This window comes from Lissotriton vulgaris, chromosome 2_1, assembly GCF_964263255.1.
Source record: "Lissotriton vulgaris chromosome 2_1, aLisVul1.2, whole genome shotgun sequence".
Taxonomy (NCBI): domain Eukaryota; kingdom Metazoa; phylum Chordata; class Amphibia; order Caudata; family Salamandridae; genus Lissotriton; species Lissotriton vulgaris.
The window spans coordinates 1333555436-1333572181 of NC_141687.1; positions in this window are offsets into that span (position 1 = coordinate 1333555436).

The following is a 16746-nucleotide window of genomic DNA, read 5'->3' on the forward strand; positions in this document are numbered from 1 at the left end:
GAACGCTACCCGGTACGCAAACCGGACGCTCCAAAAACACAAGATGTCGGACTCCCGTTACGCTGCCGGTTAGCTGCCCGGTTGGCATACCGGGAAGCGCCTCTACCGCGAAAAATCAATTTTTTTTTCTTTTGCCCCGCGGGGCACTTTAATATCCCCCTCATCAATCCTAGTACCTTGCCCCTTTTCCTTCATTTCCCCCTTCGTTTTTCACCACCTCTTGTCTCTCGATCCTACCGAGAGACAAGATGTCGGCCGCTCCGGACTGTTTACAATGTTGACAGCCAATCAGCTTCTCCTCAGACTCCCGTTACGCTGTCGGTTAGCTGCCCAGTTAGCTGCCCCGGTTCGCGTACCGGGACGCGCCTCTACGGCGAAAAATTGCATTTATTTATTTATTTATTTATTTTCCCCCGCGGGGCACTTTAATATCCCCCTCATCAATCCTAGGGGGTCAGGAGGGGTCTACCTTGCCCCCTTCCCTTCGTTTTTCACCACCTCTTGTCTCTCGATCCTACCGAGAGACAAGATGGCGGCCACTCCAGACTGTTTACAATGTTGACAGCCAATCAGCTTCTGCTCAGACTCCCGTTACGCTGCCGGTTAGCTGCCCGGTTCACGTACCGATTTGCGCCTCTACGACAAAAAATCACAATTTTTTTATTTTTTTTTTGGCCCCGCGGGGCACTTTAATATCCCCCTCATCAATCCTAGGGGGTCAGAAGGGGTCTACCTTGCCCCCTTTCCTTCATTTCCCCCTTCGTTTTGGCCTCCTCTTGTCTCTCGATCCTACCGAGAGACAAGATGGCGGCCGCTCCGGACTGTTTAGAATGTTGACAGACACCGGAGAGCCAATCAGCTTCGCTTCGCAAAGCTCCGTTACGCGAAAAGTACGCGAACTGGTGCGCTATCCGGTACGCTGTCACAGATATATCTGTTTTTTTAAACGTTAATTTCTCAAAATCCACTGGAGCACATATATTGCGACCCAGCAAAGGCATATCGGGCTAACAGTCCCAACAATTTTGCCAAGTTTCGTGCAAATCTATTCAGCCGTTCGAGCAAAAAGTGAGGCCAAACGCCCTATGGAAAAATGAATGGGAAAAATGCGTTTTGGGACCCCCCTTTTTTTTCGGCCCCCCCTTGACTGAACCCCCCCAAATTTTCAGGGGCTGCTCAGAAACAAAATGTGCCATTTTACTGAACATTTCAGCCGATTCCGTCCACAACCTCCAAAGTTATTAGACATAGAATTTTCAAAAGTTCCATAGAGAAAAAATCCTAACTATATATATATGTACATATAATGTATGTATATTTTTTTATTATATTAATTATTTATTAGTTTTAATGTTATTTAAGTATTTTAAGTATTTTTAAGTTAGTTATATTTATTATTTTATTATTTTTAATTACTTTTAACTATTTTAAAAAGTCAATATTTTGACTATCTATAATTTTTACCTCGATATTTTTGATTCGATATTTCTGTACTTACCTGTTTGGAGATAGGAAGTCGATATTTTGGCACTCTATATTTTTAACTCAATATTTTTGTATATCGATATTTTTGACATCGATATTGTGTCAGTGTTCCCTGTTACACATGCCTTTTGTGTTTTTAATGCCACTAGTAGGTCATCAATGTACTGGACCAATACTGATTTTTATGGCATGAACAAAGTCTCCAAACACTTTTTCAGAATCGATGGAAGATTGAAGGACTCTCTGTGTACCCTTGAGGAACTTGGCACCATGCCAAAACACGGTCTCTGAACCGGAAAGCAAATAAATATCATTCTTCATCACAGGGAATTCGATAAAGAATCACTGCTGGATTTGGCACTATTGGACAACAGGGTACTACCATTTTATTAATTTTCCTCAAATCTTGCACCATTCTATATTTTCCACTTGGCTTTTTAATTCCCATAATAGGCGGATTAAAAGGACTGCTTAGTATTTCTCTTAAAATACTCTGCTCAATAATTTTTCAATCACAGGAGTAACTCCCGCTGATATTTCAGGACTCATTTTGTACTGAGGTGTGTTTGAATATGTTGCAACAGGTTTCACTGTAACCTGAATAGGATCCACACCTTTCATCAAACCAATTTCTTTTCCTTTAAAGTCCCATACATGAGACCTTACTGAATTTCTCAGGTCAACAGGCGAATCATTTTCAGTGAGAAGTGAAAACAACTCGTCCACTTCTGTTCCTTGCTTCACTAGCATCATCTTGAACGCAACATCCTCATCTGGTGTTTGGAAAGCAATACAATCTGGCGTACAATAAATGGTGCAGTTCATCTTACAAAATAAATCTCTCCCTAAAAGATTCACCGAACTCATATCACATACCACGAACGGATGCATGTCTCTGAATCTTCCAATATGAACCTCTATTGGCTTTGTGATTAGAGTTTTACTATGCTTATTAGACACTCCTCCAACTTGGATAGTTTCTCCAGCGAGGGGTAGGTTAGGAATCTCTGCTACTCTTACAGTAGAGCGGGTAGCAGCGGTATCCACTAGGAATGTAATGTCATTACCTTTCCACTTTTCCATCAACAAAGGGACCTGACTCATCGACCTCTAGAGTTTTGCCAAGCACACACTCTTCCTACCCCCTCAGGCGCCGTCATTAAGATGAGTCTGAATCACTCTCATTGCATTGCAACAAGTATTGCAAAACCATTTGCACATTTTGATTCTTACCAACTTGTTCAGCTGCATGAAATCCAGTGTTTGACTGTGTCTCTGTACTTGAGCATTCACATTATTTGGCATAGGAGCTCATGGCACCTGTAACTGTGGAGTAACTACATGCTGTTGCTCTTGCTGTTATTGATTCACAACCACCTCATTCTGCATCTGTGGATTCAAATTTTGATTCACCCCATTATTTTTTTGAACAGATCTACACTCGTTCTTCCAATGTCCAAACCTTCCGCCCGCATGACAAGGTTATTTCTTTTTCAAATCATCTTTACTCATTTTACCTCTACCTCTACCACCAACAGATACTTGACCACTCTGGTTCTGACCTTTCATCTGATAATCTGTTTGAGAACCACTGTTTACTTCTTGCTGCTCTGCTACTTTCACTTGTGCCCACATCATTTTCTCTTTTAACGTTTTGTGTCTCGAGTCAATATCATCACTACAATATTTTGCATACCTTAGAGTCTCATCAACTGTTTTGCTCTGCCAGCAAATCAAATGCTACTGAATCATGCTACTAATTTATGGTTTCTATCCAAACACAAAACATTATACAAAATGTCCCATATCTTTATCTCCGATATTCTCAAATCCACTGTATTGTTTAAACACCTGTAACAACCTCTCATAGTATGCATGTACTGATTCTTTTGGTGCTTGGGTTGCTCAGTCTATTTTAACCCAATCCATTTCCTTTGGAGACATTTACCCTTCAGGTAAGTAGTTATCTGATTATACTTTTTCATCACCTCGTCTGATGGTGCACCTGTTTTCGGATCTCTTGGATATTCTTCTTTAGGCCAATCAACAGTAATCTTACACTCAGTCCACAAATCTCCTGGAACAACAATCTCAAACAAATCACCTAGATCCTTCAACAACACCTTTGAAACTTTCACAAACCTCTCTGCTTGTTTGTACCACTCAACTGGGCTTTCCCTCAGTCTAGGAAAGTCATTTGTAAAGGACAATATATCCTGTCACGTGACGTCCAAGGTTCGTGAACACATCAACCACCTGGAACTTCTCTCCTCAGACACACCCTTTCAGCTTGTCCTGTCTCCCTTAATGGAAATTAAGTAATCATTCCATCTTCTTTTTTGCCCATCTACCTTTCCATATTCTACATCCCCCCCATTTTCAAGATGTTCATCAACTCTTTTATCTGCACTCTTTTCCCAGACACATTCAAACTCTCCAAATCCTTATCAGAAAAATCCAATCTATACATTTTCTGTAACACCTTTGATTTCTCTATGTCTATTCCATATTCACAAGCAGTCTCTGCTAATTTCTCATGAAGATTTCTTGCTCTCAAAGTAATATTTGCTCACAAGAATAACAACTCTTCATCATGATAAGTACCTAATCTGTCTGGACTTATTGTACCAATAATCATTTCTTCCAAATCCATTCTCAGTTTACTCATATCTATACTCTGTGGTTGAGGTTTTTACTTTTTCATTCCCCTTATCCAGTCATCTAACTTGTCTGGCAAAGAACCCGTTGAACTCCCTGGCACTAGAGTAACATTCAACACTATTCTCATCGGATTCATTTGCACACTTCTTTTTGGAGTTTCAGTTATCAACTAACAAACTGGAAGATTACTCAAAGTATTTGTTTCAACCTGTTCAGCCTGATCAGCTACCGATACTACCTCATTCCTAACACTATTTATTGGGACCTTCAATGCATGTGTTCTCGAGATATTCTGTTTATCTCTATACAAAGGAACTATTGGACCAATTGTTACTGGCACTGTCAATGCTTCTGCATTCCTGCTCAATTGATTCATTTTCTGAGTCAACTCTTCTCTAGCTTTATTACACATATCCATTTCACTCTCAAAAACTATTCTAATAACTACTTGTGGATCCTGCGGAGCTAGTGAGGTTCCCATTAAAGGTGCATTTGGAACGGTCTCACTCGAGTTTTGATATGGTGGAGGTATTTTAGTCAAGATATCATCTAACAATTCATAATCGGGTCAATATTTAATCCTGATGTCTCTCTATTTCTTTTTCTCTTTACATTTGCCTCCAGTTGATTCTTCAGCAACTAAACTTGGTACAAACCATCCGTTAGTACCGCTCTCCTCCATCTTTTTATTTTGTCATCACGTTTTTCAAAAGGATATCTAGACATTATACTTCTGTATCTTCTGCTACCCCTAAACTTCTCTCGCTCATGTGCCTCAAGTTCCCATTCCTCAAGGGCCTCATACTGAATAGGTCTAGGTCTTGGTTCAAGACAATTCATTCGTCCTCTCAAATTCTGTAAAAGCCTTACATTAATTGTACCATGCTCTGGAAATGCTAAAACACCATCATCTTTTGTTTATCCTACCCAATTCTCTAACCATGTACAGGTATGGTAACCATGTTCCAACCTCAACAAGATGGGGGGAGTCGGGATCGTTGTGATCCAGAGGGCTTAGATTACCGCTCAGAGGGGAGCGGAATGTCCAGCCACAGTCGGTGCCCAAGGTGATGAGAAGAACAATAAGGGGCTGGGCTGTTCCTAAAAGGTCAGACGGTCACCGGGGTGTAGGAGGGAGTGCTATTTGGAGAACTACCCCTGGGTATCCATTATGTTGGATATAATGGCCTCACACACCCTTGCAGGTGTCATGCTTCATCATAGGCAATGCTCCTCGTTGGGTAGGCGGTGCAATTCCCAACGGGCAACACTTCTAGGAGGGGTTCTTTAGCAGAGATCTTTTTATCCAACTGCCTATAGGTGAAGTGTGGGTGTGGGGCCAGGACAGTGTAGACGATGTGAGTGAGGGTAAAATGAGGCAAGAGGTACCGGGAAGACACTTTATTCTTGTGGTCCTTTGCCTCAATTAAAATAAGGGTTAGTCTGTGCTCGCGGGATCAAAGTTTTCCGTATACGAGACAGTACTAAAACGTGAAAGGTATGGTCAACATGTTTCTCGCTCTACGTTCATTGATCTGCGATTCTTCAGGACCTAATGATAATGCAGAACTAATGTCTACCAAACATGATCTAAGTAAGTATCAGTTTCAAATAACATACGTTAGTACCTGTTTAACACCCTCTCCTGCCTAGAAGTGGGAGTCAAGTAAAGCCATTATAACAGCCATTATAACAGGTAAGTAACAATATGCGTTCCTCATGGCGAACTAAAGCACACAGTGACTTTGTGACTTAAAAGTGAAGGTGCAGCTAGTATGTGAATAAAAATGAACACTTATTTAAGAGAAAATAGAACATAAATTGCCCCCTACGTAAGTACCTACAGAGAAGTAAAAACATTAGAAAATGCAGCAGTCATAGTGATCAGATAGGGATACAAGAGCATCCATTAGTAATGCATATACAGTATAGCTCATTTATTAGTCAGGGTTTATGTGTGTCAACAGTGCCCGGCGGGTCAGACATCAGGGGTGAAGCCACTGTAGTTGAGGGTAGGGGGAGGTAAAGATAAAAATAGAAATGGAATAGTATGGATAACGCCTGTAGCGTGAGGTGAGGTAAAGGTGCGCTGTTGTCATTGGTAGCGCGAATGTTTGCAGGTAGATTTTGCCTGTAGCTGCGGTTGTGGAATTGGAACAGTAGGCATTGAGCACACGTATATAGTATTAAAAGAGCTGGAACCACTAGTTATAGTGTGCCGGTTCCTTCTCGCGGCACTCGGGGAGATCAAGCTGATCGATTAAATCAAGTGGGTTTGTACCATTAGCCAACACATGTGTTACTAAGCACACTGAAATCAAAATGCGACTCCAGAACGGATCACAGGCAAATCAGGTCGAGTGGTACATGTTTCGCATTAAAATAACCGCACACGGCGCGGCACCTGGCAAAACCCTGGAAATGTCGGGGCACGTAGTGCCCGTTATTTTTTACCAATCAACATTATAAGCGACTTACTTCAACTGCCTGTGCCTGCGTTAGTACGACTACCCCTCACCGCCGGGTCCAGATATGTCCGGTCCTGATGATAAAGGAAACCGGTGTGTTTATGCGCATGTCCGCTAGACCGCCCCTGACGACACAGGTCATGTGTTAAAGGTGGCGACTATGGGGGCCATTTTAGAGTGGTGTTGTAGGCTTCAACTATAGTGGTAAGGCACATTGGCATAAAATTGGGTTACTGTAAACAGCGTGTCAACATTGGTGACCTGCGGGGAAATGATAGACAAGTGTAAATCGATAATAGTCACATGAATGAGTTGGAGGCTATGGAGGCCAGACAGAGGGTTGAGTGTGTGTATGTTTAGAAGGCTAGCACTCTATTGGTTAGGCCGCATGGCAGTGTCCAGTACTGTGGGTGTATAATGTATGACAGAGCTGTAGGGTAAATAAGAGCACAGCCACTTAACCACATCGCTAATGTAGTGTCCCACAGTGTGTCCTGGTACGGTAAACAAATTGATCCACGTAATTGGACAAGCCTAGTGAGGGGATGTTAACCCTCCATGTATTGTAAAGCAGTGAGGGGTTATACCGTATCAGGATGCGTCCCCGTCCATGGAGAAGGGTAGTGTGATTGATCACTATGATCTAAAAGGCGTCAACCCAGGTACTAACCCCCTCTGTTGCTGGAGCCACTCAGGTGCATGGTGTTATGGGGACATGTGACCTAGGCTAGCTATGATACTAGCACGTACATGCTTTAAAGTGCGCTCCATGGTATATCCTCATTCAGCCCCCGGCTATCAGTTGATAGTCGGAGTATGCATCTTTGTTCTCTCAGAAAAAGGTTGTGTTTAGATACATTGGGGGTGGCTTCCAACACAAGCCAGGATAATGAGTCAGGCATGTGGTTCAGTTCCAGAAAATGTCTGCACATTTTTGTATTCATCTTCTTGCAACGAAAGTTGCTCCTATGCTCTGAAATTCGTGTCTTTATGGGTCGAGTGGTCATACCCACATATTGTAGTCCACAGGGGCATTGTAGTAAGTAAATGCAATTAGGAGTATTACAATTGGTATGACTCCGTAACTCCCATATGTAGGTATCGTTCAGTTGGATTGTTTTGTGAACCGACGTGAAAGGACACACGCTGCAACCGCCACATGGGTAGTGTCCCTTCATGGGTAGTAATTGCAACAAAGTTGTCTGCTTTGTTGTATCTGTTTTTCTGGGCCTGGTCTGGTCTAATATGTCCTTGATATTTCTGGACCTTTTGAAAGCGAATCTTGGTGTCTCCAGATTGAGCGTGCCTGTGTTGAGAATCTGCCAGTGGCGCTTAATAATTTTCTTGACCTCATTTGAAGTTGGTGTGAAGGTCGTAACACAGGTTATTTGGTCGCGATTCTCCGGGCTTGAAGTTTTGTGCTCAAGTAGGGCTCCCCTGTGATTATTGCGGGCGCGTATTTGGGCCTTCGAAATTTCCCTACAGGGGTATCCCCTGTCTGACCGGTTCCTGGACAGTATGGAGGATTCGCTCTTGTAGTCTACCAGATTGGTACAATTACCCCTCGGTGGCCTGTCTGTACATGGCTGACTTCGAAGAAAGACATATCCATGGACCAGTGAATCCCTACCACTCTAACATCAAACTGTGGAGGAGATTCATTGATGACATCCTGATCTTTTGGGAGGGCAACTCTGATTCATACCCAGAGTTCTTTGCTTGGATCAACTCCCTCAACACCTATCTCAATTTTCCATGACTGTATCTGCCACAAACATTGCCTTCCTGGACCTCACCATTAGGCTTACAGAAGGCCAAGTAAACACCACCATGTACCGTAAGCCTACTGACCGCAATAGCCTGCTTCACTTTACCAGCCACCACCCTAAATCCTTGAGGCTAAACCTACCATTTGGTCAGTTCTTGAGGGTCAGGCGTAATTGTACCAATCTGGTAGACTACAAGAGCGAATCCTCCATACTGTCTAGGAACCTGTCAGACAGGGGATACCCCAGTAGGGAGATTTCGAAGGCCCAAAAACGCGCCCGCAATAATCACAAGGGAGCCCTACTTGAGCACAAAACTTCAACCCCGGAGAATCGCGACCAAATAACCTGTGTTACGACCTTCACACCAGCTTCAAATGAGGTCAAGAAAATTATTAAGCGCCACTGGCAGATCCTCAACACAGGCACGCTCAATCTGGAGACGCCAAGATTCGCTTTCAAGAGGTCCAGAAATATCAAGGACATATTAGTCCAGACCAGGCCCAGAAAAACAGATACAACCAAGCAGACAACTTTGTGGCAATTACCCCCTGTGAAGGGACACTACCCATGTGGCGGTTGCAGCGTGTGCCCCTTCACGTCGGTTCACAAAACAATCCAACTGAAGGATACCTTCACATGGGAGTTACGGAGTCATACCAATTGTAATACTCCTAATTGCATTTACTTACTACAATGCCCCTGTGGACTACAATATGTGGGTATGACCACTCGACCCATAAAGACACGAATTTCAGAGCATAGGAGCAACTTTTGTTGCAAGAAGACGAATACAAAAATGTGCAGACATTTTCTGGAACTGAACCACACGCCTGACTCATTATCCTGGCTTGTGTTGGAAGCCACCACCAATGTACCTAAACACAACCTTTTTCTGAGAGAACAAAGGTGGATACACCGACTATCAACTGATAGCCGGGGGCTGAATGAGGATATTCCATGGAGCGCACTTTAAAGCATGTATGTGCAAGTATCATAGCTAGCCTAGGTCACATGTCCCCATAACACCATGCGCCTGAGTGGCTCCAGCAACAGAGGGGGTTAGTACTTGGGTTGACGCCTTTTAGATCATAGTGATCAATCACACTACCCTTCTCCATGGACAGGGATGCATCCTGACAGGGTATAACCCATCACTGCTTTACAGTACATGGAGGGTTAACATCCCCTCACTAGGCTTGTCCAATTTGCGTGGATCAATTTGATTATCGTACCCGGACACACTGTGGGACACTACATTAGCGATGTGGTTAAGTGGCCGTGCTCTTATCTACCCTACAGCTCTGTCATACATTATACACCCACAGTACTGGACACTGCCAAGCGGCCTAACAATACAGTGCTAGCCTTCAACACATACACACTCTCAACCCTCTGTCTGGCCTCCATAGCCTACAACTCATTCACATAACTATTATTGAATTACACTTGTCTATCATTTCCCGGCAGGTCACCAATGTTGACAAGTTGTTTACAGTAACCCAATTGCATGCCAATGTGCCTTACCACTATAGGTGAAGCCTACAACACCACTCTAAAATGGACCCCATAGTCTCCACCTTTAACACATGACCTGTGTCGTCAGGTGCGGTCTAGCGGACATGCGCATAACCACACCGGTTTCCTTGATCATCAGGACCGGAGGGCCGGCTCTTCACTATCCAAACCCGGCTGTGAGGGGTAGGCGTACTAACGTAGGCACAGGCAGTTGAAGTAAGTCGCTTATCATGTTGCTTGGTAAAAAATACCGGGCACCACGTGCCCCGACATTTCCAGGGTTTTGCCTGGTGCCGCGCCGTGTGCAGTTATTTTAATGCGAAACATGTACCACTCGACCTGTTTTGCCCCTGATCCATTCTGGAGTCGCATTTTGATTTCAGTTTGCTTAGTAACACATGCGTTGGCTAATGGTACAAACTCACTTGATTTAATCGATCAGCTTGATCTCCCCAAGTGCCGCGAGAAGGAACCGGCACACTATAACTAGTGGTTCCAGCTCTTTTAATACTATATTCGTGTGCTCAATGCCTACTGTTCCAAATCCACAACCGCAGCTACAGGCAAAATCTACCTGCAAACATCTGCGCTACCTATGACAACAGCGCACCTTTACCTCACCTCACGCTACAGGCTTTATCCATATTATTCCATTTCTATTTTTATCTTTACCTCCCCCTAGCCTAAACTACAGTGGCTTTACCCCTGATGTCTAACCCGCCGGGCACTGTTGACACACATAAACCCTGACTAATAGGTAAGCCATTCTGTATATGCATTACTAATGGATGCTCTTGTATCCCTATCTGATCACTATGACTGCTGCATTTCCTAATGTTTTTACTTCTCTGTAGATACTTACATAGGGGGCAATTCATGTTCTATTGTCTCTTAAATAAGTGTTCATTTTTATTCACATACTAGCTGCACCTTCACTTTTAAGACACAAAGTCACTGTGTGCTTAAGTGCACCATGAGAAACGCATATTGTTACTTACCTGTTATAATTGCTGTTATAATGGCTTTATTTGTCTCCCACTTCTAGGCAGGAGAGGGTGTTAAACAGGTACTAACGTATGTTATTTGAAACTGATACTTACTTAGATCATGTTTGGTAGACATTAGTTTTGCATTATCATTAGGTCCTGAACAATCGCATGTCAATGAACGTAGAGCGATAAACATGTTGACCATACCTTTCATGTTTTAGTACTGTCTCGTATACGGAAAACTTTGATCCTGCGAGCACAGACTAACCCTTATTTTAATTAAGGCAAAGGACCACCAGAATAAAGTGTCTTTCCGGTACCTATTGCCTCATTTTACCCTCACTCACATTGTCTACACTGTCCTGGCCCCCCACCCACACATCACCCATAGGCAGTTGGATAAAAAGATCTCCGCTAAAGGGCCCCTCCTAGAGGTTTTGCCCGTTGAGAATTGCACCGCCTACCCAACGAGGAGCATTGCCTATGATGAAGCATGACACCTGCAAGGGTGTGTGAGGCCATTATATCCAACATAATGGATACCCAGGGGTAGTTCTCCAAAGAGCAGTCCCTCCTTAACCCCGCTGAACTTTTAGGAACAGCCCAGCCCCTTTTTGTTTTTCTCATAACCATGCTCCAACGTCATAAAAGACACAGGCGTTCTTGGAGGTGGAATAGGAATTTCCCCTCTAGTTACTATTGGTATGTCCTTTTTAAAGGAACTCTTTATCTTATTAATCAACTTCATTTTTACGACTCTCTACGCTAAAATATACACAACAAACTCTTTGTACTTGCAATTTCTATTTGCTAGCAATCGTCCAATATCAGTGCAACTCACACCAACCAACCAACCAATCAATCAGAGCAGTACTACGTAAACAGTATCTCAACCAATACCAACACAGCTCACGAGAGTCAACCTATCACGACTCTCTAAGTTTCTGCTATCTGACCAATGCCAGAGCGGCTTTTTGTGATATCAGTATTATCCTTCTACTGAGCCTCCCTTTACAAAATAATACAGCAATGTATTTTCTAGGTTTTTATTAACTTCTTCTTGTTAATAACAACATAAAACAATTCTACCTTATCTGTTTCACTAATTCACTTCAAAACAAGATTCTTTCACTTTGAGTAAAACAACGACCAGCGCTATTCTACACCCAAACAAACTACAGGAGGACTTGGTACTCCTCTAGGGATACTAGCCAAAGTTTTGTATGAGAGGACTTTCATGTAGAAAGTCAAGTCAAGTCAAGCCAGAGAATTTGTATAGCGCACTACCTACCCAGAGGGTCTCAAGGCGCTTAGGGAGGGGAGGAGGATTACTTGTCAAATATCCACGTTTTAAGTTGTTTTCTGAATGCTAGGTGATTCTGGGTGAGGCGCAGGTAAGCGGGGAGTGAGTTCCATGTCTTAGCAGCCAGGTATGAGAAGGATCTGCCTCCCATGGTGGTCTTGTTGATGCGAGGTACAGTGGCGAGGGCTTGGCTAGAAGAGCGAAGTTGGCGGGGGGGGGTGTAGAAGGACAGACATGAGTTGAGGCATTCTGGTCCGGTGTCGTAGAGTGATTTGTGTGCGTGGGTTAGCAGTCGGAAAGTGATTCTCTTATTGACGGGTAGCCAGTGGAGGTCTTTCAGGTGACCAGAGATGTGTTCGTTGCGTGGGATGTCTAATATGATCCTGGCTGAGGCGTTTTGGATTCGTTGGAGTTTCTTCTGGAGTTTTGCGGTAGTACCTGCGTAGAGGGTGTTTCCGTAATCTAGTCGGCTCGTGACTAGAGCATGGGTGACTGTTTTTCTTGTTTCGGTGGGGATCCAGCGAAATGTTTTTCTGAGCATGCGAAGAATGTTGAAGCAGGATGAGGATACGGCGCTGACTTGTCTGTTCATTGAGAGTGAAGAATCCAGGATGACGCCTAGGTTCCGTGCGTGGTCTGTCGGGATGGGTGCTTTTCCAAGGGCTTCCGGCCACCAAGAGTCGTCCCATGCAGAGGGGGATGTACCTAAGATGAGGACTTCTGTTTTGTCTGAGTTCAGTTTCAGACGGCTTTGTTTCATCCATTCGGCAACTTCTTTCATTCCTTCGTGTAGGTTAGTTTTGGCGGTGCTGGGGCCATTGGTGAGTGATAGGATCAGTTGAGTGTCATCCGCGTAGGAGATGATGTTGAGGTTGTGTTGGCGGGCGATGGCCGCGAGGGGGCTCATGTACACGTTGAAGAGGGTGGGGCTGAGTGAAGATCCTTGTGGTACGCCGCAGATGACTTCAGTGGCCTCTGACTTGAATGGTGGGAGGCGGACTCTCTGGGATCTTCCGGTGAGGAACAAGGTGATCCATTCCAGTGCTTTGCCTTGTATTCCGATGTTATTGAGGCGTTGTAACGAAGAAAGAGGTCTTGGTATTCCTTTGGGTATGTAAGGCCTGAGTTTCGGAAGTGAACTTTTTACTAATACATACAAAAACCTACTGCCATATGAATAGTCCCTAATATAATACCTACAGCAGTGCTTTCCAAACTTTTCATGTTGGTGACACACTGTTTAGACATGCATCATTTCGCGACACGGTATTCAGTTTTACTAGCAAACCGGAGGTTAAATTAACTGCATTTTTAGACATGCATTATTTCGTGACATAGTAATTCAGTTTTACTAGCAAACTGGAGCTTAAATGAACTGCATATAAGAGATAAGGACACATTCTCCAGGTCATGTCAGCCTCTGTTGAGTTCACTGGTTTGGAAGGAAGCTCTGGGAAATGTACCATCTGTTTTATTAGATATCAATGTATACCTACAAATAATTTTGCCACGGTGCACTGGGGACCAATTGGTTAACATATAAGTCAGCAAAGGAGTCAGTTATCAGACTCCCAGTCCTGGTCTTCACAAACCTTAAGCATACTCATACACTGCTCTCGAGGAACTTCATTCATTTTCAGAGGCTGAACTATATTACAAGTGATTGGAAGTCAAATAAAAGTATGACCCAGAATCCTATCCATGCCAATTAATAAAACCTAGTAGAAAATAAATCACTGAACACAAGAACACATGGTCGAGAATGAAAACATAGAGACAATCTCTTTTTAAAGTCTATGCCTTTTTTAAGCCACCATCAAAGACTAACTTTTTGACTCTGCACATTCTCAAACACTGCAATTTCTTAACCAAATCAGAGTAAAATATCCTGCAGATCAATATACTTAGAGCAGTGAAAGAGAAGGCAGAACTCATCGTGTTTAAGTAAGTTTAATTAAGTTTCATCTGAGGAAACACTAGTGCAGTTTACTGTGTATTGTCTATTGTATGCCACACAAAGCAATCTGTGCTTTGAGAGAATGCATATATCAAGACTGTGAGGAAGATTTATTAAGTGGACAAGGAAGGCTAAGACAACTTGTGAGACCCAAAATAATCGGCAGATCAAGCCAAATGAACTTTTCATGAATGTCTTGTGTTTAACTTTTTACAACTCGGCTTACTTATTTTGTACGCAACTACAGGTTGATGCATTAATGTAATAACCCATTAAAGTTGCTTCTGCGTGGGTAACCCTGCAGCACCCTCCACAACGATCCGATTCCTACCATTTCGGAGAACACTAGACCCCTGGCTGTGCCTGTAACGGCCCACTGGATGGCAGAAGCCAGGTGGCCCCATTCCCCAACATTCTACCTATCATTATCCATCTCCCTCACAGCGAGGAGAGCAGACTCTCCGTGCTCCCGCCCTGTGCCTACCGCAGGTGAAAGCTAATCGCATCAGCACCCCCCATACACCACAAAGTGATGTGCCGTTTCAAGGAACGGGCGTAGACCCCAGGCTGTGCTCCTAATGGCCGACTGGAGGGCAGATGCCAGCGGCCCCATCCCCCGACAGTCACGCCACAGGATATTACTCACCGCCAGGCCCGAGGGAGAACGGCAGCGCGATTCTGCTCCTTTCCACCTTCCGCAGCAATGTGTACTGCATCACTTACATGCACTGCGCATCCTGCATGATGAGTAGACCGAGTCTCGTCGTCGTTCTGCAACACACCCACACATTGCAGGTGACACAGTACTGTGTCGCGACACACAGTTTGGAAAGCTCTGACCTACAGCCTTTCACTGTTCAGTATTATGACAACAGATAAAGTTCTTCTCCAGTGTGATAACTTATCCACACTCTTTTTTTTGCCTTCTTCAGGCTAATACTTTATCCCGGGATCTCAGCTAACTCTTTACCCGCAATTCTAGACAACATAGAACAAAACACTAACTCTTCACGTTAGGAAACAATTGATAAATAATCAATAATTATTACTAAACTAATCAATAATTAACCATCCTCTGCTACCAAAAACTGATCCAGCGCCAATCAGGGATCGATAATCAATAACAATACACAGGCCCATACATATTTACCCAAACACTAATATCCGCAGAATGACGCTGGGATGAATTTCAAGACTAATGAACACTCAAAATCAGTTGTTCATTATACAGACTTGTATCTTACTCTCTAAATACATAACTGAGTCTGCATATCAATTTCTTTCCTCTGGTTGATGGACATACATTTGAGAAGTTGATGGTAATAATGAGAACTATCTATTAATCTATCTATCTATCTATCATTATTACTAAATAACCACAAACTCGATGTAAAGTTAATATTGTTTATCACCAAATAATGCAGAAAATAAGAGCTCAACATGTACAGTTTCACAAGGCAAACAATGCATTAATCGCAGACAGAGAGAGAAAATATTTATCAAATGCAAACAGTTTGAAACTAATATCAAATGAATAAAATGCATATGAAGGAGTAGATAGGTGTAGAGACAAAAGTTTTAGAGACAAAATACATTTGCAAAATATTATGCAAAGTACGGTTTAATAGCTAATACTAACCTAAGTAAATAGAGAAATACTAGTCCCTAGCCACGGAGACAGTAAAGGGTCCCCCGAGGTAGATTCAGGGAACAAAGATCATCAGGATACTGGTTACAGGACAGGAAACAGGATACAGGCACGCCTCAGCATACCGACGGACAGCGGCGATCTCCCTCTAAGCTCGCTTCTGAACTTCACCCCTAAGGCACCTCAATTATACCCTAAAACCTACATGTCCAACCCACAATAGTTGAAACTCAATTAAATTCTTTCTTTATTCATCCTACCGAAGACAGGTCATAAAAGATACACATAATAACAAACATCATTAAGATCAGATTCATCTTAGGAAATTACGATTACATTTTCCATTTAAATTAATTCGACCGCAGGCAAAACAGTAATTAATGCACAGCTCGAATGTTCATCACATGGGCAAGTGGTAATAGATTCAGAAGAATACTGGCCCAGGGGGAAGCATATCAACCAGCAAAATGACCCCAGCCTAAATCTAGTCAACAAATTCCTTTCATGCACATTATTTACATTAAAAATATATGGGGCAATCGAGGGAGGTACTTGTATAAGGCAATAATCCCTGACAGTGGGTTTGGATACTTCAGACAACTCCCTTGACAATTCTTTGTGCTTTCGGAAGCTACCCACAATCTTCTGTATGACCCCGTTACCAATTGAATCTGGGTGCTCAGACAATGAGGCACAACCAAGTCCAATGAGGCAGGTTTTAATATATTGAAGTCAAGGGATAGAAAGGCCACAAGTGCAACTTAAACACTCTCTAATAATTGCCCAATTAAGGTCAGCTTCTTCATTAGTCCAGATAGAACACCAGATGGCTAAAAGTGCCGCATTTATTGTATCTTGGACATAATCAAGACATAACTCCAGTTGGAAGGAGAAGTGCGGCGAGGAAGGGGGAACTCCTAGGACTCTACGACAAAATCTATTCTCCTCTGT